Source organism: Pristis pectinata, chromosome 16, assembly GCF_009764475.1.
Source record: "Pristis pectinata isolate sPriPec2 chromosome 16, sPriPec2.1.pri, whole genome shotgun sequence".
In the NCBI taxonomy this organism is placed as follows: domain Eukaryota; kingdom Metazoa; phylum Chordata; class Chondrichthyes; order Rhinopristiformes; family Pristidae; genus Pristis; species Pristis pectinata.
Window position 1 is genome coordinate 17,523,500 of NC_067420.1, and position 23,337 is coordinate 17,546,836.

The 23,337-nt window shown below is 39.3% G+C and overlaps 1 protein-coding gene across 6 annotated transcripts in view; it reads left to right on the plus strand.

The window, feature by feature from the left end:
* Positions 1 to 23,337, plus strand: part of ripor3 (RIPOR family member 3) — a 124,687-nt gene that overhangs the window by 21,046 nt on the left and 80,304 nt on the right. Inside the window, exon 1 of one of the 6 annotated variants that reach the window (XM_052031490.1) lies at positions 3,234 to 3,304. The exons of 4 other annotated variants lie outside the window; for them this stretch is intronic. The gene's annotated coding sequence lies outside the window, so the exon portion shown is untranslated. Of the gene's footprint in view, positions 1 to 3,233; positions 3,305 to 14,535; positions 14,867 to 23,337 lie in introns of those variants that run through there. One more of the 6 variants, XM_052031489.1, reaches the window with a different exon arrangement.

The window sequence follows — 23,337 nt, forward strand, 5'->3', positions numbered from 1 at the left end:
TGTAGCATTATCCCAGCAAAAGACCTCTTTGTGCCCTCCTTCCCATCTTTCCCTCACTGAAGGTGATAGGAGTCCAAGGAGAAAATTAAAGGATTTGTTATTTTCAGTTTTTAAAAAAAGGTACTCTCAGTTAAAACAGGGATACTTCTCAGTTAAAACCTGCTTTGCAATTGTTTCACCCCAAAATACACAGTCCATCAATCAGTTTTGGAGTTATTCCCTGCCATATAACCACTGCATATGGAATTCCTAATTAAACATTCTAAAAATAGCAAGACAACACAAATAACATCTCTTTCCTTTTTTATTATTTATTGAGTTTTCCCTATTGCTTTAGCAACCAAAACATGCTGAAACAGCACACACACACACACACACACACACACACACACACACACACACACACACACACACACACACACACACACACACACACACACACAAACACACAAAACTTTTTCTCCTTCCCTTCTTGCCAATGAATGTGACTTCATGGTAGTGATTAAGAATTTCTAATGCTTGCGTATGAAGTTTTGCGGATTGAAGGACTCAGCTGCTGGCCTTAGAATAGCTTTTGGAACAGTAGAACCATTAAATCTGAGCCTAGTGATCCATCACGGAAAATGGTGGAATGAAGACATATCTTCAAAGTAAAGGTCTAATTTAAAAGTATGTATAAAGCTAATACTCATGTTTTGCATGTCATAAAAATAGAACAAGTATTTACCCTAAATTCAACATCATAGTTAAAAATAAGCAAACTAAATTGAATTATTAATTTGAAAATACAATGCACATAAGTAAATGTACTTCATTTCTGTGATGGAACACATAAATAGAGAATGTGCCTTATATTTAAGGTATATGTAAACTAGATTTTACGTAATAAAGATTATCATAGAGCTACATTGAAAAAAATGGCCACTCTTTTACCACTGACAGGTGCTTTTACCACTGCTAGGATTTCATTACACTACAGGCACCAGTCTATGTTGAAAACAAATCCCTGGTTGTCAGCTCCCCTGATCTCTGTCCACTGGTCCTTTCCACTTCGAAAGTAGAGTTGTTAAATGTTAACATTGGAATGCTGTTGACATGATTGACATTGTGCCAAGATTAAAATATTAAAATCGGTCTTGAAAGAATCTCCATGTAATACTTAGGAGGATTTAAGATTTGTTTCACACCATTTGCAGAGTCAATGCATTGCTATGAAAGGGAAATCACATTTGATGAATTACTGTTTTTTTTTAGTGAAGTATCTAACAGGGTAGATAAATGGGGAACCAGAGAATGCTGCATTTTTGGATTGTCTGAAGGTGTTCAAAAGACTAACAAACAAGAGTTTATAATATTGGGATATTGGGGGTAATAATCTAGCATGGCTGGAGGATTGGACATCATCAGAAAATAGAGATTGGGAATCACTGGGTCATTTGCAGAATGGTAGTGATTAATGACTTGGTCATTTGCAATCTATATCAGTGACTTAGATGAGGGTACAGAGTGTGGCACATCCATGTTTGCTGATGATAATTGAGAAAGTTTGCTGAGCACTCTGAAGTGTCAGTGTTCAGGAACCAAGATGGAGATGTGAAATTGTTCACTTCAATTGGACAAATGGATAACCGGGATATTTTAAATATGCTGAGAATTATTAAGTGTTAGAATTTAAAAAGTTTTGAAAAATCTTCCAATTATGAATTAGACTAAATTAACATAAAGGTTCAGCAAGCAGTTAGGAAGGAAAATAATATGTTAGGTTTTATTACAAAGGAGTTGGTGTGCAGGGCTAGAAATTCTTTATGTAGTGCAAGATTTTCAGGTGCCACTCTAAGGGATTTAATCTAAACCCTTTAGATTCAGGCTGTGTGCTTATGAAAATTTATTCCAGTTCTTCCATGCACATGACCTACATATGCATAGGTATCCAGAGTGCCTTCAAATGATGTATAACAAATATGGCAACATTACTAGCATAAAATTAATTTGTACGATCTAAGGCCCTTGAACAGTGCAGGCCAGCCACACTAAAGTGGTCTTAAATGGAGATTTCAGCTCTTCTTTGGCTTTAAGTATGAAGGACAATGCTTACCTGTTTAACTTTTATGTTTGGTGTTCATTCGCACCTGCAGACCATGACAGTATTTTTAGTCTCATAGAGAGTCATAGAGCAATACAGCATGGATACAGTCCCTTTGGCCCAACCAGTCTATGCCAACCATGGTGCCCACCCAAATTATCCAAGAAGAATATACTAGTAGGGATTACATTGTTGGATTGAAATCTGGTAGGAAATGGCTATTCAATGAGGAGAGATTAACTAGAATGAATCTACATTCACTGGAATCTAGAAGAATGAGAGATTATCTCAATGAGACAAGTAAAATCCTTAGAGGGCACAATGTGGATGTTTAGAGTTTGCTTCCTGTATCTGTAGAAGTTACCACTCAGTATCACTATCTTGGGGTCAGGAGCCTGCCATTTGTGACAAAGAAGAAGAAAAAAATCTTCATTTAGATAATGCTGAATCTTTGGAATTTTATGTCATAGAGAAGCATGGATCTTGGATCCTTAATGAATGAGTATATTCAAGATTGCAATCAATGGATTCTTTAAATTGAAGTTATCAAAGAATGTGCAAAGTGGGATGAAAAAGTTCATAATCTTATTGGATGCAGATTGAAAAGAGGGGCAATAAGGCTTACCCCTACTTTTTCTTATGTTCTTATGATGGCTTCATACTGTTTACTTAAGTAATTCTCTTCCAAAGTACTCTAAACAATTTCCATAGATACAAAAGCAAAACCACTTCTCATCAATTCCAACTGTGTACTGGAATATAACTAATGCAGTGTATTAGATGTTCAACCAAAACTTTAAATTGACTAACAATAGTTAACACAAAAGTTAAAAATGTAGCTAATTATTAGGAACTGTGATCCCATTGCATATTTGTTAAGATTTTGTATTTATGAAACAGTTTCTACAAGCTATCTTACACAGGAATGCAATGTTCCTAGCAAACATCATCAATGGCATTCTGCCAGTTGGATTAATTTACCATAGGGAATTGAAAAGTTAACAGTTTGTGTTAAACTTCATCATAAGTAACTCTCACAGGGGATCTCAGGGTTCATAACACAGTCCAGGAAAAAAGACGACAGAGCCTAGTCAAGTCAGGAAATGCTGAAGTAATTAAATCAATGTGACAAACTAGATCAAAACAATAGGCGATTTATAAGTACTAAAGAGACAACTAAATCTTCGGACATCAACTACTCGAGCTTTGGTATTTCTTCTGGTAAGATGGAATGATTTCTATTTACTTACATATAGTAGATCTTGATCTGTGTAAATGTGTTTCAAAACTTGGAATGTTTGAAGAATTCTTGCTATGTGTAACAATGTGACTCTAATTGATCAGAATCTGATGTTCCATTATAGTCCATCAGCCAAGAGACAGAATGGTTTAGATTTTTAATAGAAACCAGTGGCATTGTATGGTCCTACTGCTGTGTTAAAGCACTTATAATGGCCCTCTGTTTAAATGAACAAAAAGCAATGAGTAATTGCAGTTTTCCTATAAAAGCATAAGCCCTATTCCCTGTTTCTGAGCCACATTATGTGATTATGCAAACAATATGTCATTATTTATTCTGGTTGATATGGAGTGCAGAACCTTTTGAACTCCAAATTAGTTGATATTACAGAGGATTAATGTCAGAATGGTACAAATGGGTTTAAAGGAATCTCCTGCCACTTAGTTGACCGAAGTAAAATTCACCATGTGTACTAAACCGCTGCTTTAGAATATAAGGATCAGTATAGAGGAAGACCCTAAACTGACATGACTGTATTCTGTTGGAAACACTGTTTGCAGTGCTGCTTTGCCCTCTGAACAGCAACTCCAGCCACAGCTTGTTGCTTGGAAACAAAAAGCCAGTTCTGAAGGTGGTCTGCAATCTTTTGACATCAGCATCGCAGTAGAGAGAGGCGGCATGGTGCAGACTGTATTCTGAATTTTGCACAGAAGGAATGAATTAAATATTGTTATTTATTGAGATTATGGTTGTGGCTAGTACAGATTAATTTGATCAAAGTCTAGTGTACTTTTGAATATTGAGAGACATAGCAGGAAGTAGAAACTAATTTAAATAAATAGACAGCAAAATCATGCAGCAAAGGGGATTAAAGTGACAAAGTTAAAGGCCTGTAGGATTCACAATGTCAAATGAATTAATGGCACAAGTGGAAGTAAATGGATATGATATCATTGCCATTACAGAAACATGGCCGTTATAGAAAAGCTGGGAACTAAATTTTCCAGGGTATTTAACACTTAGGAAGGAGAGGAATTTGAGAAAAGGGGGTGGTGTACATTTAATGAGAGAGGAAAATAGAGCAGTGGTGAGAAGTGATCTTGGTGAGACAGATCATGATGTAGAACCAGAATCAATTTGGGTCAGGCTAAGAAATAGTGAAGGGCATACAACATTGGTAGGAGTTATATGGAGGCCACTAATAGTAGTTGTAATATTGGGAGAGGCATTAGTCTGGAAATTAGAGATGAGTGTAACAAGGGTATATAGTAATCATGACAGACTATATCCTACATGTCGATGGGACATGTCAAATTTACTGTAGTAACATGGAAGATGAATTCATGGAATGTATACAGAATGCTTTTCAAGATCAAAATACTGTGGAACCTACAAGGGAAAAGGCTACAAGGGAACAATCTCATATTGTGCAATGAGAAAGGTTTGATTGATAATTTTGTTGTCAAGGAGTCTTTGGGGAAGAGTGACCATAACGTGACAGAATTTGACATTGAAAGTGATATTGTTCAATGTGAAACAAGGGTCTTAAGTCTCAACAAATTATGAGGGGAGAGTTTGACTGTGGTTGATTGGATGAATACATTGAAAGGCATAATGGTAGACAGGCGAAGGTTAACTTTTAAAGAAACAAAGCACATGCTGCAAAAAAAAATCCCTTAAGACACAAAAGCCCAACAGGAAAAGTGATTTATCTGTGGATGACCTGAGAAATTACAATTAATTTTAAATCACAAGTAGAAGCTTATAAAGTTGCCAGAAATAGTGGTAGATTGGGAACATTTTAGAAATCAGCAGAGGAGGACTAAGAAATTAATAAAGAAAGGCAAGATAGAATATGAGTGTTGGCAGGCTAGAGACATAAAAACAGACCTTCAGAGCTTTTAAGAGGAATTAAACAGTGGCTTTGCACGTCTTCATAGAGAAAGACACACACAAACCTGCTGGATATATTAACGAATCGAGAATCTAGTAAGAATAAGGAACTGAAGGAACTAAGTATTAGCCAGAAAATAATATTTGAGAACTTGGTCAGTTGAAAGTTAACAAATCCCAAGGCCCTGTGATTTACATCCCAGAACTTTGAATATGTCCTAAGAGATGGAGTATGCTCTGGTTATGAAATCCAATGTTCTGCAGACTCTGGAATGTTTCCTGTGGATAGGAGGAGAGCAACTGTCACTCCACTTTTCAAGAAAGGAGAGGGAGAAAAAAACACACAGCTACCAACCTGTTGGTCTAACATGAATGACAGGCAAAATGCTGGAATCTATAATGAAGGATGTAATAAACGAACACTATAAAAAGAATGACAGGATCGTGGAGAGTCTGCATGGATTAATGAAAAAGTTAATGTCTGACGGATATTTTGGAGTTCTTTGAGAATGCAATTAGTTGAATAGATAAGGGGGAACTGGTGTATGTGGTGTATTTGAATTTCCAGAAGGTTTATGATAATGTCTTATTGTTACGGATTAGGTTACTATTGGTGAATGTCTCTTTAAGACATAGCACAGTAGTGTGTGTGTGTGTGTGTGTGTGTGTGTGTGTGTGTGTGTGTGTGTTTGTGTGTGTGTGTGTGTGTGTGTGTGGGGGGGGGGGGGTGCGTGATGACGACAACAGGAGATAAGGACATGATGACGTTTTTGGAGCAGTCAGAGAAGAGAAGAGAGAGAGGGGGAGAGAGACACCAGCCTGCTGGTCTCTATATCGATGGATGAAAAACAATAACTGTGTCTGTCACTACAATCCACGTATGGGTTTTTGGAATAGTCCAGTAGAGTCCACTTTGTCATTAACCTGTAGAAGGAAACAGGTATTTGTGTGGAAGGCCACGTCTCGAGTGCCTTTTGGGGTGGCAGATACTTCGGAACAAAGGAATGGAGATCATCAGTGATTGAGGTGTCGTATGAGTTCCAAAGTGGAACATATGGATTTCGTAATTACTCTCTATTTTCTCTCTACATTTCCTCTTCAGTCAACGGTGGTTTTGCAGAAGCCTTTGCTCACGTTTCACCTTATGGCTTGCTGAACTGAACTTTGAGAACTATTCCTGGACTTGGAGTTTGGGAATTTGTCACACACACACTTCAAGTTTAGTTTTTGGGGTTAATTTTTACATTTTTACTTCTAGCATTCTAACATTTTTACTTTTATTTTTCTTATTATCATAAGTAGTTATTAATAAAATAGTTTTTAACACTTATACATGACTCAGTGTGTTTCTTTTGTTGCTGGTACATGACACTTACATAGAATATTGGTTAACAAGGTTATAACACATGGATTTGGGAGTTATGCACTGAAAGGCTGAGAATTGGTTATTGGACAGAATGCAAAGAATGGGGCTAGACCGATCCTCCGCAGGTTGGAAGGCTGTGACGAATGGGATGATGCATGGATCTGTCATTTGGCCTCAGCCTTTCTCGGTCGATATGAATGATTTGCCTGAGGAGAGAATATGTCATATTTCAGTTTGCTAATGATACTAAACTATATGGGAAAGTGTGTATTGGAGGAAATGTAAAGAGATTTCAAGAGGATATGGACAAACTGAGTGAGAAAGAGGTGGGGAGAGAACATAGCATACTGTAGAAAAATGTGAGGTCACCCAATATGGTGCACATACCGTAATAGCAGAGTGTTTGTTAAATGGTGAGAGCTTGGGTATAGTGTTGATGTTCAAAGGGACTTAGGTGTACAAAGTTGCTGAAAGCTGACATTTAGGTGCAGCAACTATTTAAAAGGTCAAATGGTATGTTAGCCTTTATTGCAAGATTGTTTGATTACAGATGTAAAGAAGTCTTTTAGCAAATGTATAGGGCTTTGACATCTGGAATATATAGTTTTAGTCTCCTTACTTAAGAAAGGATGTTCTTGTAATAGAGGAAGTGTAGCAAAGATTTGCTAGGCTAGTTCCATGGATGATAGATTTGCCATATGGGAAGACATTGAGGTAGAAGATCAGATATGATCCTTAAAAAGGCAGACTTGGCTTGACAGGTCGGATGGTCTTCTGATCCTATTTCTTGTTTTCTTATTTCCAAAATGCAGGAAATGCTGAATTGCAACCAGTAGATCAAGATTTGTTTGATTTCTCCCTCTCTCCTACCTAGTTCTTTGGCCAGAAACCATTACTCCATTTAGCCTTTGAACAAGTGTAACAAAACTTTTGCATCACTGTCAGTCAGGAGTTTTGAGGTGGTAACCTTGCATGTTTTAAGCTTTACACTGCATGGATGTCCTGAGATTCAATAAGGTTAAAAATTATGAGAGGAAGAGAAGGGGGATACATTCAAACCAGTAAAAGGCAAATTTAGGGCAAATTTGGGCCTGAAGACCCAAACTTAATGATTCAAGAACAGTTTCTTCCCTTCCACCATCAGATTTCTGAATAATCCATGAACCCATGAACACTACCTCGTTAATCCTTTTTTTGCACTAGTTATTTATTTTTTGTGATTAATACATTTTTATGTCTTTGCACTGTACTGCTGCCTCAAAACAGCAAATTTCATGTCATGTGTCAGTGATAATAAATCTGATTCTGATTCTGTATCAGGAGACTCCTTTATTTACTGTAGTGTGATCAATATATGGAATGGTCTTGTGAAGAAGACAGCTGAGATGAAAGTGTAGAACCATTTATAAACCAATTAGATTTTGCTTTCAAGGTTTGGTGGGGAAGTGGAATTGGAGTAAATTATTCAAGGAGTGGATGGATGATGTAATTATCCTGTCACTCTGGGATTCTGCCTTATTTACTGCATAAGTCTACAGAGATACTAATTTTAGGGGAAAGATCCTTCCCTTTATCTCTATTATGTGTTCTTGATAGAGCAGATGTTTAATTTTGTGCTCTCAGATTTAATAGATGAAAACAAAGCTCTGTTCAGTCAGAGTCAGGTATCAGTGCAGTACAAGGGACTTCTGCACTCTTGGAAGAGGTATTAAAATGAAGTGATATCTGTTTTCTTGATAAACATAAAAATACCATCGTACTGTTTCAAAGAAGAAGTAAACTCAGTATCCTAGAAACTATTTATTCTTCAAACAGTATTTCCAAAGCAGATTATCTGAAAATTATTACATTGTGTCCATGTGACATTCCTGTGTGCAAATTGGCTTCCAGTTTTTTTTTAATATTACATCAGTGACTGTATTTCCAAAGAAGGTAAATGCATGTATAGCACTTTAGGACATTCTGAAAGGAATGTAAAAGTGACTGAATAAATTTAATTTTTTTTCTGTTACCCTTTTAAGTTTCTGTGACATATTTTTAGGAGACATATTTTTGTTCGCTATTCAAATTTAATACACCTAACCTACAATTTTAGCAATCTGGTTAAGCCCTTTATAGTGTGCATGTGAGTGGTAGAATATGAGATTGTGATGGGAATATGGGGACAATGATATGGATTAATGTATATTGATGCTTGAAGGTCAGCGTGGACTTAATGGGTTGAAGGGCCTATTTCTGTGCTGTATAGCTCTATGATTCTATGGCTCTATAACTGTTGGTAGGTGTGTGAAGTAACTGTGGTACATTGAGAATAAGTAGCTGAGGTGCAGTTGCTCAGATGCATATGACATAAATGTTTGCAGCATTGTGAACAAGTCTTCAGGGCTTGATGCCTGGTATTGACTGACATAAATCTCCTCCCACAGTCTTCACAGTGTTTTTCTAGAAAGCCCCTCATACAGATATATTCAGTGTTGATAGCTCACAACTCTCTTATTTTGCACTTCCTCCACCGAGATCTCCAGTGCAATGTCAGATAGCTATGGAGCCTTCTATTTCTCAAGTTATATTATTCTTATGCTTTTCATTCAGGTCAAACTATATTCCACAATGTTCTTCACCTGTCCTTTAAGAGCAGCAAACTACCCTAAGTAATGCATGCTGGCCTTAAGTGAACTTGCCATGTGATATTGAGCCGTATGCTGAGCCATGAAGCCACTAAAGTCTACATTAATGTTGGGTCCAGTGGCTTCAGGTGCCTGGAGGTCCAGGTTTCAGAAGCATATAGGAAGACAGGGATTATGACTGCCCAGTAGACCGTGAGTTTTGTGCCAAGTCTGAGGTCTTGATCATCAAACATCCTCTTTCTCAATTGACCAAAGGCTGTGCTGGTGCATTGAAGGCAGAGGTGAATTTCATCATTGATGTCTGCTTTCACTGAGAGATGGCTCCTGAGATATGGGAAGTAGTCCAGACATTCCAGGGTTTCACTGTGAATCATTTTTTGTCAGAGAGCAGTATGGTGCAGCAGGGGCAGGTTGGCAGAAGACCTTAATCTTGTGGATGTTGAGTGTAAGGCCCATCATTCTCTCATATGCTTCAATGAACATAGCTTGGGCACAGTCCCTGAGTGCATGCAAATGCAAATGTTATCTGTACACTTCAGTTCAAGCACTGAGGTTCAGTTGATTTTGATTCTGAAGTGTGGTCTCTGTAGCTTGAAGAGTTCCTCATTAGGTCTGAAAATTAGCTTCTTTCCCATGGGAAGTTTGTTGGTCAGACCCGCAAAACTGGAACATAAGCAAAACATCTTCAATCTCAAGGGACTATCTAAGAAATAACACTAGCTACACACACCAATCATGTAAATGATCATCTGAAGCAATTTATCTGTGATAGTCATACACAGTGATTGCACTGTTTGTGGGAACTATCAAGTTTAACTTAATACATTTCAAAGAGAAGGGGACATTGAAAGGAAAGAACAAAAATAATTAATGATAAATGTTAATGTAACATCTAACGAACAGTATTCAATTTTTAAAACTCTTCAGTGAAGGAATTAAAACTTCATTCAGTTTGAAGTTCACCCGAAAATGTCTCCTACTGAATTGAACAGAGTGTGTGTCTTCATCAATTTCAGCGAGGTTCAAATGGGGAAGGTCTAAATAGTGTGCAGAGCACTTTGTGTGAATTTCATCCATGGTCTTTATGCTCAATATTTATTTAAATTCTTCCTGGAAATGATCATAAATAAGCCAGTGATCAGAGGGAGAGACTGCAGTACTTTCCAATATTTGTGACTAAAGGACAAATTATTAATGCTTTCTTTATACATGCATGTATGATTTTCCTGTAAATGCTAAATCGAGCAAATCACTCCCCTGGAAATCAGATATTTAGCCACTTGAGGGATCTGCGTCTTTTTGGATCAAAAGAACACAGTGCTGCTGCAGCCAAGTTGTATTAGGAAGGATGTATCCTGGGAGGTTTAGGAATGTTTGATAAGAGTCCTTGAGTGTTGGCCAGATCAGAGTTTACCAAAGGCCCTGCACACATGGTATCAAAATAGGCCTTGCCATAAAAGGAATTTTATAAGGTATGCTATAAAAACGCACATATATTAACTAGTAACTATAGCATTATTGTGGAGTCCCTGGGCTCTTGTGCTGCTGAGGTTCTAATAGCTTTCAGTTTAATCTGTGGGTTTTAGCAATTAAATTGAATAGTTTGATGTAGTTCTGTTTGTGTAATTTTCATTTACTCAGTCATAAAGAATTGTTAACCATCTCCTCCTAAGTGATATAGGACAGGATCAAAGTTTAAAAAAAATCATACTGTGTTAAACAAACTGGGCCTAATCAATGTTTTAAAACTCAGAAGAGAAAAAATATAGTTTTGAAACTCACTGGATTTCCTGGCTACTCTGGAACCAATCACTCATGTTAAAATCCCACAATTTTGAGAGAAGGGTTCAAAGAATTTGTGGGGTGTGAATCTAAATTTACTCCATATGTCAAAAACTATTACCTGCCAAGAAAAAGAAGCAGATCTCAAAAAATGTAGTGTTCAGTTTGTTCTACTCGTAGCTCAAGACAGGCTGTGCAGACTTCAACAGGTATGTGACAATCAAGTAGAAATATGCTCTGTCCTCAAAGGTAGGGTGAGTACATCAGGTATATTCTGATTCAGTATTTTGTAAAACTTCCATTTGGGAGTCAGATAGTAAAAATCTGTGCAGTACAATGACTAATTCAGGAGTTTAGTGTACAGCTGTAAACACTTTGCAGGACAGTGATTTTCAGTCGTCAGTTATCATTTATTATCCCCATCACACTCCCACACTGGCCTCTCCATCTTTACTCTTCTACGTTCAACCTGTCAGGAGGAAAGCATGCTCTTTCAGAGAGTCCAGCTGGAAGCTTGCACTTGACTTTGCACAGGTCGTGTAGCACATCCTTACCAACATAGAAATGGATGCATCAGAAAATCAAACTCCTGCTTTCATGTCTCTGGATACCATTGTTTAGAGGATTTCACAGGGCTCCCATGAAAACAATAGTATCTAGAAATATAAAAGCAGGAATTTGATTAACATTTAACAGTATTCCAATAATTAGTTCTTGCTGAAGCCTGAGAGAATGGTAATTGGTTTGTTTGCACATGAATCTGCACTACTTACTCAGGATGACAGGATTTGTGGTGCTACTATGGCCGCTCTGCTAATGTCATTGTAGAGATGTTGCTTTTAATATCAAGAAGGTGCTGTCTGAAGCTGGGCTTTAGACCAGAGCTGCTCAAGGTCATTCTCCGAGGTTATCTGCTCCCCTTTGACTGAACATCCATCAGCCATGTTGAGACCAACAGGGGATCACTGCATTGGAAACCACATGCACAAACACTGGTATGCAGAGAAGTGCACTGAGGAAATGATCATTGCTGATCGATTGTCATTTTTAAGGCATTTACCTAGAAAGCTGATTGCATAACAACATGTTTTTGTCCACTATGCAATTTGATTTCAAAAATCAACCCTAAAGAAAGATCAGGGAATTGGATAGCCTCAATTGAAATCAAGTTAAGTCAATTGACTACTTGGTGCTGCTTGGAGGCTCAGAAGCCACAGCATGGTTTCTAGAAAAGTCTCTTCAGAGGGGGGTGTGAACAAGGGGGTCTTCAGTGAGTCGAGTCTACAGGAAAATCTCAAGACTGCCTTTTAGTTCAACAATGTGACATCAGTGCAAGTCTGGTAGGTGGGTGCTGAGAATTCTGATACTGTTACGGTTTGTAAGTTTTAAGCAAGGATGAGGCATAGCAGGGCAGTTCAGCTAAGTGGAATCAGTGTTCCAAATGGCTATGTGTAGGAGGTGTCTGCAGCAGCTTGAGCTCTGCGTTTCAGAGTCGGACCAATGTCTCGTGTCACTCTAGTGCATCGGTGAGGCTGAGAACTCCGAGGGTAGAATACATAAGGAGGTGGCTACATCACAGCTTAGTTGTAAGCTGGCAGAGAGGGCATGAGTGACTGTCACATAGACTGGGAGGAACAGGCAGGTAATGCAGGAGTCCTCTGAGTTTCCCTTTTGGATACTATTGTGGGTGATGGTTGCTCACAGAAGTGCAGTCAGAACCAGGAGCATAGCACCACAGCTAGCTCAGCTGTATGGGAGGGGAGGAAGAATTCTGAAAGCACAATAGTGACAGGGGTTCAATAGTGAGGAAGACAGATAAGCATTTCTGTGGCTGAAAAATGTGACCATGTTGCTTGCCGACTGCCAAGGTCATGGATGTGACTGAATAGCTGCAGAGCATTCTGAAAGGGCAGAGTAAATATCCAGAGATCATGGTCCATATCAGTATCAATGACATACATAGCAAAAAGGATGTGGTCCTGCAGACTTAGCTTAGGGAACTAGTGAAGTGGTTAGATTACAGGGCCTCAAAGGCTGTCATCTCAGAGCTAGTCGGTACAGAAATAGGAGGATAGAGCAGGTGATTGCATGGCTGGAGAGATGATATAGGAGGGACGATCTTAGATTTCTGAGATTTTGGGACCACTTTTAGGACAGGTGGGACAAATTGAATGCTTGTACCTCAGCAGAGCTGAGATCAATATCTTTGTGGGGGATTAGTTAGTGCTATTGCAAAGGGTTTTAATTAGCTTGGCAGATGGATGGGAACTTCAAAGGAAGTTCAGGAAGGAGATGAACAAGGTGGGAATTGCACGTTAGGAAACGAAGAAGTAAAATAAATAGATAGCAAAAACAAAGTAATGCAGAAAATGGGGTCAAAGTTGAAATGATGGGATTAAAGGCACTGAGCGCTTACAACATTCATAACAAGGTAGATGAATTAATGGTACAAACATAAATAAGCAGTTACATAAATGTGTCTGCAGGGGATTACAACTGAAAACAAAATACTCCAGGGCCTTCAAATTCAGGATGGACAGAAAAAGGAAAAGGGGCTGGTATAGCACCATTAACAAGGGAGCAAATCAGTGCAGCGGTGAGAAACGATCTTGACATGACATCATGATGTAGAACTAGAATGAATTTGGGTTGAGCTAAGAAATAGCAAATGGCAGAAAACATTGATAGGCCATCAAATAGTAGTTGTAATATTGGGCATGGCATAAATCTGGCAACTAAGAGGTTTGTGTAACAGAGGTAATACAGTAATCATGGCAGATTTTATTCTACATATCAAATTTGTTATAATAAAGTGAGAGATCAATTCATGGAATTTATATGAAATGCTTTTCAAGATCAATTTGCTGAGGAACCTACAAAGGAAAAGGTTACTTTGGTTCTTGTTTTGTGCCATGAAAAAGGGTTGCTTGATAATCTTGTTGTCAAGGAGCCTTTGTGAGTGGGCTTACAACTGAATTTGAAATTGATGTATACAATGCAAAATGAGGGTCTTAAATCTATAGAAAGGAAATGAAGGTATGAGGGGAAAGTTGACTGTGATTCATTGGCATGACAGTGGACAGGCAATGATTAACAGTTATAGATATAATAAATAAGTTGTAAAAAAAATCCTTCAAGGCACAAAACTCCAACAGAAAAATTGTTCTTTTTATTTATCCAATTATGCATGGGAAATTTGTGTCTATGGCTGACTAGAGAAATTGAAGGTAGTTTTAAATCAAAAGCAGAGGCTTAGAAGGTTGCAAGGAATACCAATGGTCCTGAGGATTGGGAACATTTTAGACCTCACTGAATGAAAACCAAGAAAATGATAAAGAAAGACAAGGTAGAATTTGACAGTAGACTGGTGAGAAAAATTAAAACGGACTTTGAGGTAGGTACTTTATAGGTATTTATAAAGGGGACTAGAGAGGGCAAGTGTGGGCCCCTAACAGATAGAGACAGGAGAACTTATAGAGGGAAATAAGGAAATAGCAGAGAAATTAAGTAATTATTTTCCATCTGCTTTACAGAGGAAGTCACAAAAACCCTGCCAGAAATACCTTGACAATCAAGTGTCCAGGAAGAACGAGGAACTGAAGGAATTAAATATTAATCATAAACTTGTGTTTGAGAGGCTGATGAACTAAAATGCTAATACTTCTCAAGGTCTCAATGATTTACTTCTCAGAGTTTTGAAAGCAGTGACTTCAGAGACAGTACATGTTCTGGTCTTCACCTTCCACGGTTTTTAGATTCTGGAATGGTTCTGTTGATTGGAGGATAGGAAATATGACCTACTGTTTATGAAAGGAGAGGAAGAGATAACTGGGAACTACCAACTTGTTAGCCAAGCAGACTTGGCGTGGATTAATGTAAGTAAAATCATGTTTGACCGATCTGTTGGAATTCTTTGAGAATGTGATTAGTAGAATAAATAAAGAGGAACCAAAGAATGTGGTGCATTTAGATTCTGGGAAGGTGTTCAGTAAGGTCCTAGACAGAAGGTTGTTTAACAAAGTTAGAGCACATGGAATTAGGGTAATGTACTGAAAGGGATTGAGAATTGGTTATTGGACAGAATGCAAAGAGTGGAATTAAACCAGTCCTCCTCAGGTTGGCAGGCTGTGTCTAGTGGGGTACTGCAGGTATTGGTGCTTGCATCCGAGCAATTCATGATCTATATCAATGATTTGATTGAGGAACTCAAAGGTCATGTTTCCAAATTTGCTAATGATAATAAACTAGGTAGGATTGTGACTATGAAGGAGGATGTACAAAGGCTTCAAGGGGATATGAGCAAGCTGAATAGGCAAGAACATAGCAAATGGAATATAATATGAAAAATGTGAAGTCACTCACCTTGGTGAGCATAACAGAAAAGCTGAGTGTTAGATGGTGGGACACTGGGTAGTGTTGATGTTCAAAGGAACCCAGGTGTACTTGTACAAAAATTGCTGTATTTTAGCCCTAAGTAAGAGGGGATTTAAAGACAGGAAATAATGAAGTCTTACTGCAACTATATGAGGCCTTAGTGAGAACGCATATGTAGTATTGAGTACAGCTTTGATCTCCTTACCTAAGAAAAGATGTACTTGCCAACGCAAAGATCTAGTAATTTGGTTCTGGGTTTGGTAGTTCTGCCAAATGAGATGACATTGAGTAGATTGGGATTGTATTCTCTCGAGTGTAGAAGAATGAAAGGAGATTTCATCAAAACAAACAAAATTCTTGACAAGCTGGATGTAGGGAGGATGTTTCCTTTGGCTAAGGAATCTGGGAGTACGGGGCACAGTTTCAAATTAAATGGCTAGCTATTCAGGACGAAGGTAAGGAGAAATTTCTTCATTTAGAGGGCGATGAATCTTTAGAATTCTCTATCCCAGAGGGCTGTGAAGACTCACACATTCTATTTATTCAGAATAGAAATCAATAGATTTCTGAAAATTAAGGGAATGAATATGGGGATATTGCTGGAAAATGAACTGAGATAGAAAAGCAGCCATAATCATAATAAATGGTGGAGGAGGCTCAAGGGGCCAGATGGGCTGCTCATGTTCCTATTGTTTATGTTTTTAATGCAACTTGTACAAATCCAGGATTTTATTTCCAGGTCTTCTGTGTATTTAAAATACTCTCTCACTGAGGACCCTGTGCATGTGTAAGCCTTCACAGTACTTGGACTCAGATGAGCATATCCCAGCCTATAACTTGGAACCAACCTCAGCTAGGTTCCCTTTAAGTAATGTTCCCTTTAAGCCATTGCTGCAACTCTTGGGACACCATGACTCACTCAGCCCAGTCATGACCCTTACCTACAGCAGCTTGTGATCCATGCTCAACCAAGATACGGGAGGGGAGGGGTGGAGTTGGGAGACAGGCAGCTGGATGATAGGTGCAGACAGACAAAAAAAAAGGCAGATGGAGCCAGGGCGTTGAAGGTGGATACAGCTAGGCAGGTGAACTTCACCCCTCCTCCCTCTCTTCCCTGCCTGCCATTTGTCACTCCTCTTCGGTCCACCAATCATCTACTACCCCCTGTCTCACTACTCCCCCTCTCCTTTTTAAATTGGTTATCTTTCCTCTTGACCCCAAACATCGACAATTCCTTTCCCCTCCACAGATGCTGCTTGACCTGCTGACTTCCTCCAGCACATTGTTTGTTGCTCCAGGTTCCAATATTTGTAGTCTCTTGTGCCCCCACATTTTCCTTTCCTGCAAAAAATACCAGGCAACAACACCACCGTGGCTTCCCAAAGCCAGCTCCCTATTGTTTTCTGAACAACACCTTCCCCCTGCACACTGACCCAGTCCTAGACTTTTGCCTGCTCCTCAGTGGTATTTTAGTGCATTGGCCTGTTCAGTGACACATGATTCCTTGGCTGTAGTGTGCTGCTAATTCTTGCAGCTGCAGTTCCTCAAACAAAATGTTCTTTGTGTTGACATACACATTTTCATTAACTCACCTTTCCCAGCACCATTCTATTTCAAGGCAAATCTGTTTCTAGACAAGACAAGAGCATTTGGTATTTTTTTGTGCTATAAGAATAAGTAAGAGCATTTTAATCAATTAATTATGAATTTATTGATTAAACTATGCCTGTCTCTGGCAGAGTAGAAATCAGTACTGAGGAAAGCTAAATTGGACAACCTTAGGCCTTCCAAGATTTGAAGAAAGCATGCAGGAGCAATGTTTTTAAAATGTGGGACATTATGTAATCTGAACAGCAGGAACTAATTTTGGGTAAGAGATAGGAAGAGAGAAAGAGACAATAGTAATATAAAAGTGAGCATAGAATATAAGAGTTGGGACATTATGTTGCAACTTTACAAAACACCGGTTAGGCCACACTTGGAATATTGTGTGCAGTTCTGATTGTCACACTTTAGGAAGGATGTGATTGTGCTAGAGTGTGCAGAGGAGCTTCACCAGGATGTTGCCTGGATTGGAGGACTTTAATTATGGGGAGAGATTGCATTGATTGGGCTTGTCTTCCTTGGAGCAAAGGAGGCTGAGGGGTGACATAAGGTTATGAGAGGTCTAGATAGTGTAGATAATCGAACTCTTTTTCCCATGATAGCTGTATTAAAACAAGAGGACATAGGTTTCAGGTGAGAGGAAGGAGTCTAAAAGGGGATCTGAGGGGTCCATTTTTATATGGAGAGTGGTTGATACCTGGAATGTGTTGCCAGAGATGGTGGTGGAATCAAAAAAAATTACTATGTTTAGCAGGCATTTAGACACACTTAAAAAGAAAGACATAGAAGGATATAATCCTAATGCAGGCAAATGGGACTGATATAGATGGACAAAATGGTCAGTGTGGATGTGGTGGGCCAAAGGGTCCATTTCCATGCTGTATGATTCTATGACTCCAATGATTCATGAAGTCAGGAAGTAAATGTAAAAGAAGCATGCTAATACATTTGTTTACAGTATGACTTCTCCTACGTACTGCTCAAGGCTATGATTGTGGATTTGCATTAACAGTGGTGCATCATGAATCAACCAAAGGCTTTCCTTCCAGGCAATAATTCCCAAACCAATTGTGTCTAAGATTAAGAACTCATTGTGTAGGGGATTAAAGGGAGTGGACGTGCAAAGAATCTGCATGTAACTGCTCTACAGTAAAGAAGTTTCACAAGACTGTCTGAGGATCTGTAACTGCTAATGAGTACACAACAGGTCTATAGCTGAATATTGCCCATTAAAAATTGAAGCTAATTTGTGTCATGTTCACTAGCTTAATGACAGTGGCTGTTTGCTCCACCTCAAAGCTAAGCATGGATATATTAAAGGCAAATTAGCCAAAGGTTCCAAGTACTAGCATTGTATTTGTCCCAGAATTTCAGAAGCAAAATCTTTTGTGTCAAAATATACTGGAAAACTTGGCAACCTGGATTTAAAGCTGCTGTGGTTTGGCTAGCTATACAGGTCCTCCCCAGGTTATAGGTTCCATTCCTCTGAACTGTTTGTAACTCGGATAGTTTGTAGGTTGGAAGTGTGACTGCGAACTGAGTTCCCACATGGCAGAAATGCCCGCAGCCCCATAGCAGCCAGTAAATCCATCTCGCCGGTCTCCCAAACGCTCATTCGTATGAATGGCCTGTACATAAGTCAGGTGCTTGTAGCCCGGAGAGGACCTGTATAATAACCACCTGATTTTCACTTCCATTGAACTCAGTGTCAATGAAATTTGAACAGTTTCACCAATGGATGTGTAATCCACAAAATTAATTTTACAGCAGACAGTTTGAGAACCTAGCCCACTGTATTTTGCCATTTTAAAATCAAGTCTACTTTGGCTGCTGGCTATGAGGTGTGCATTTTCAGCCATGATTTAAAGCAGGAGTCTCCCACAGATTGCATAAAATGAACACCTATTTAAGATTGTCTTGTTTCTAGGCAATATGTTGGCATTATTATTCTGGCTATAATTAGTTCAAAGTGACATTTTTAGGAGGAGTCTTAGTTTATTTTCTCAGCTAAAGCAGTTTCAAAGTAGTATGCCATTAATATACTACCCAGGATTCCCAGAAGTTCCATCTCACGTAAGGTTGCGGCTAATCATGTAGCCACTAAAATACAACCAATGAATGCCTCCAAGTTAGATATGGGTGCTGTGAGGGTAGACATCACCAAGTGAACATATTCTGGCAGACAGAGTATGAAACTAAATTAAAGCTATCTGATTGAAAAATAAGTACTCAAAGCTACCCAATTTTATAGTTATCCTTTGAGCCTTTGGACGACTAGTTTGAGTGAAGTTTCAAACATTGCTGTCATAATCAAAAGCCTACCTAGTGGGAAGATATACCCATTAGCTGTCACAAGGAATATTATTTACATTCAGAAGTGAGGTTAACTTCTTTACTTGCTCTGTAGATATTGCAAGTTCATTTACTTAAGTACTTAAAAACTCGATGAATAGAACACAAAGAAAACAATAGTTTCTACTTGATTGGGGCAAAAACATGATGATGCTCAGTAGTTCTGTGTTTAGTTTTCACACTTCTCAGTGCCTTCAAATACAGAACCTTTACTGATGGATCAAACATGGATAAAAGAGCTGAATTTTAGACATGAGAAGAGAATGACTGTCCTCAACATCAAGAGAGCATTTGACCAAATGTGCCATCAAGATGCCCGCATAAAGCTGAACTCAATAGACTTCAAAAGGGAAAACACTCCAATGGTTGGAATTACACATCACACAAAGGAAGATGATTATTATTGTTGGAAGTCATTCACCACATTGTAGGAATTCCTCAGAGCTGTACACATGACCCAACCATCTTCAGCTGCTTCATCAAAGATCTTTCTTCCATCATAAGGAGTGGGAAAGTTTGCAGATGATTGTGCAATGTTCGATAACATTCACTGCTCCTCAGCAAATGAAGCAGCCCATACCAGCATCAGAATCAGGTTTATTATCACTGACATTTGTTGTGAAATTTGTTGTTTTGTGGCACAGTACAGTGCAAGACATAAATTACTATAAGTTACAAAAATAAATAAATAGTGCAAAAGAGGAATAATGAGGTAGTGTTCATGGGTTCATGGACCATTCAGAAATCTGATGGCAGAGGGGAAGAAGCTGTTCCTAAAACAATGAGTGTGGGTCTTCAGGCTCCAGTGCCTCATCCCCAATGGTAATAATGAGAAGAGGGCATGTCCCAGATGGTGAGAGTCCTTAATAATGGATACTGCCTTCTTGAGGCACCGCCTCTCGAAGATGTTCTCAATGGTGGCATGCAGCAAGACCTAGACAGCATTCAGACATTTGCTGAGAAGTGGCAAGTTACATTCTTGCCACAAATGTGCCAGTTAATGACCATCTCCAAGAATAGAGAATCTAACCACCTATCCTTAACATTCAATTTCCAAGAGCCTGCCATTGATATCCTGGGAGTCAAGATTTACCAGAAACTTAGCTGAACCAACCACATAAATAGCTTGGCTACAAGAGTGGGAAATCCTGCACTGAGTGACTCATGTTCTGACATCCCAAGGCCTTTACACCATCTGCAAGGCATGTTAGGAGTGTAAAGGAACATCCACCACTTGTCTGGATGAGTGAAACACCAAAGACTCTCAAGAAGCTCAAAATCATCCAAGTCAAAGCAATTTATTTGTAAAGCACCTCATCAACCACTCTAAACATTCATTCCCTCTGCTGGCAGTGCACAGTGGCTGCAGTGTATACCATCTACAAAATGCACTGCAGTTATTCACCCAGGCTAGTCCAGCAACACCTCCCACACCTGTGACCCCTACCACCAAGAAGAACCAGGGCAGCGGTGCACGGGAACACCATCACCTACAGGTTTCCCTTCAAGTCGCACATTTGCGTGACTTGCAAATATGTTGTCGGTCTTTCATTGTCACTGGGTCTAAATTCCTAGATCTCCCTCCCCAACAGCACTATGGGAATACCTTCATCTGGATGACTGCAGTGGTTCAAGAAGATGGCTCTCTGCTACGTTCTCAAGGGGAATTTGGGATGGGCAAGAAACGCTGGCCTCGCCAGTGATGCCCAGATCCAAAAATGAATATTAAAAAATGGGGTTCAAATCCCCATACCATCCACTTGCAGTGATGATCTGTCTTTCTAACGATCTACTAAAAATAGCATTTAATTAATCTAATTGTTGTTGTGGTCTTTCACACTCTAATCTTGAAAACTTTTGTTGATACTTCATACTGAATACTGAGGAAGCAATGTTTATGCAAACCATATGTGGATTATACATAGGTAAAAAAAATGAGCATACATCTGTGCAAAGGAGAATTAAATTATTAGATCCCACTTCCAACTGACTAATTATGAAATTTTAATCTTCCCAAATCGGAGATTAAAATTGTGTAATTAAAGTCAGTTAGAGTGGAGGTTGATAGGAGAAATCTACTGCCCTTGTGATTCACAACCACAGCAATGTGGTTGACTCTTAATTTCCCTAAAGCAACCGAACAAGCCATTCATTTGCATCAGGATCACTGTAACAGAATAAAATTTAAACCAAATAGACTAGCTAGCATTGACCTAGGCATTTGATTCAGACTCTGTATTGTCACTCCTAGCCCAGCCAACCTTGCAAATTCCTCTCATAACATCTAAGGAATGGTGTCTGAATTGGGAGAGTTGCCCACAGACTAGTCTAGCAATAGCATGATATAGTTGTATTCATAGAATCCCAGATTCCACCATTACTGAATATATCCAGAGCCAGATGTGCTGACATAAGATAATACTTTAGGAAGGAGTTTCCCTTGGAATCTTCGACATTGATGTTGATCTCAATTAAGTCTCATGGCATTGAGTCAAACGCAGGCAAGGAAAGCACCAGCTGATTTCTACTTGGTGTTCTCCCTCACTGGGTGAATCAGTGCCCTTCCATACAGCACAATACTTGAAAAAGGCACTGAGATAATTAAGGGCATAGAATGCACACTAGCTCAGGGATTTCCCAGTGAATGGAGTGAGTAAAATTTGCCAAACCATGGTTTCTGTGATGGTGGGTCCTCCATCATTTTGTGTGTGTTACTCCAGATTCCAGCATCTGCAGAATCTCTTGTGTCAGAGTATTGGCCTGATTTGCTAGATGTGAGATCCTTTACTTCTGGTTATTGCATCTGTCTTTGCTACTAAGCACATGTCTGGTGTTGTGTTGCCACTTCCCCAGGTTGGTACCTTACTTTCTGGTATGCCTGGTTCGACTTCAGGCATGTATTTCTGCACTTCTCTTGGTTCTTCCCCAGGTATGATGGTGCTAGTACAATTGATCTGGCTATAGACAGTACAATGGGTGCAATTTTCTGCCTCAAGTAGACTATTTGCAAATGGTGTTGGTCATAGCTACAAAAACAAGCATTATCCCTCTGATGCTGCTACATGCTGTGTCTAGGGAGTCTGGTAGTGATGACACAGCTTCATTCTTCTAAGAGAATCTTAGTTTTTTAACAAGAGTAGCTTGACTACCATGATCCCTGCCCTGCAATCCCACGTCCAACAGTACAATATTCCAGATGAAAACCACAATGATGCTGGAGGAACTCAGCAGACCAGGCAGCGTCCTCCAGCATTAGTGTTTTTCATCTAGATTCCAGCATCTGCAGTCCTTTGTTTCTCTAGTACAATATTCCAACAGCTGTCGGTGATACACAGTGCCCTTCTTCAGACCTAGTTCCTGATTTTCAAGGGTAACTTTGCTGCAAAGGTGACTCCATTATTTGCAGCAAAGGTTCCTGTGGTAAATATGCAGAATACTTGGAACTCATCAGTTCCAATATGTGGGACATATTGCACGTTGCGTGTGTTCGTAAATTGATCCTCTTTGGAATAAACAAAACTGGCATCCTAGACATCCTAATTCAAATCATATTGTTATACATTGAGGAATTTCTAACCAATGCAGCTTAAGTCAGCTCCATAACTAATGAGCACTAGTCTGGAACTGCAATGGACCAAGCAACTAAGCAAGAATATCATTCATTCGTTACAGTTGTCAATGTGTGGCGACTCACCGTCCGCGCAGGCGAACCGGCTCAGCAGTCGGGGTGTGCATCATCAGAACGGCGGGGCCCAAGATGGCGCTGGGCCTTCATCTTCCCTGAGCAATGGGGGAGAACCCGTGCGCGCAAAAAGATTTCAATGACGTAGCACGTACGTCATTTCCGTTTTTGGAAGGTGGGAACCGTGCTGCTTAAAAGGCCCGTGCAAGGCGGGTAAATAAATCGGTCTTGTTCCACAGCTTGCAGACTCGTGTCTTTATTCTCGCATCGCGGTAGCAGCTGCTACATTGGTGACCCTGATGGTCCAAATGGATTTTGGACCCACACAATGAA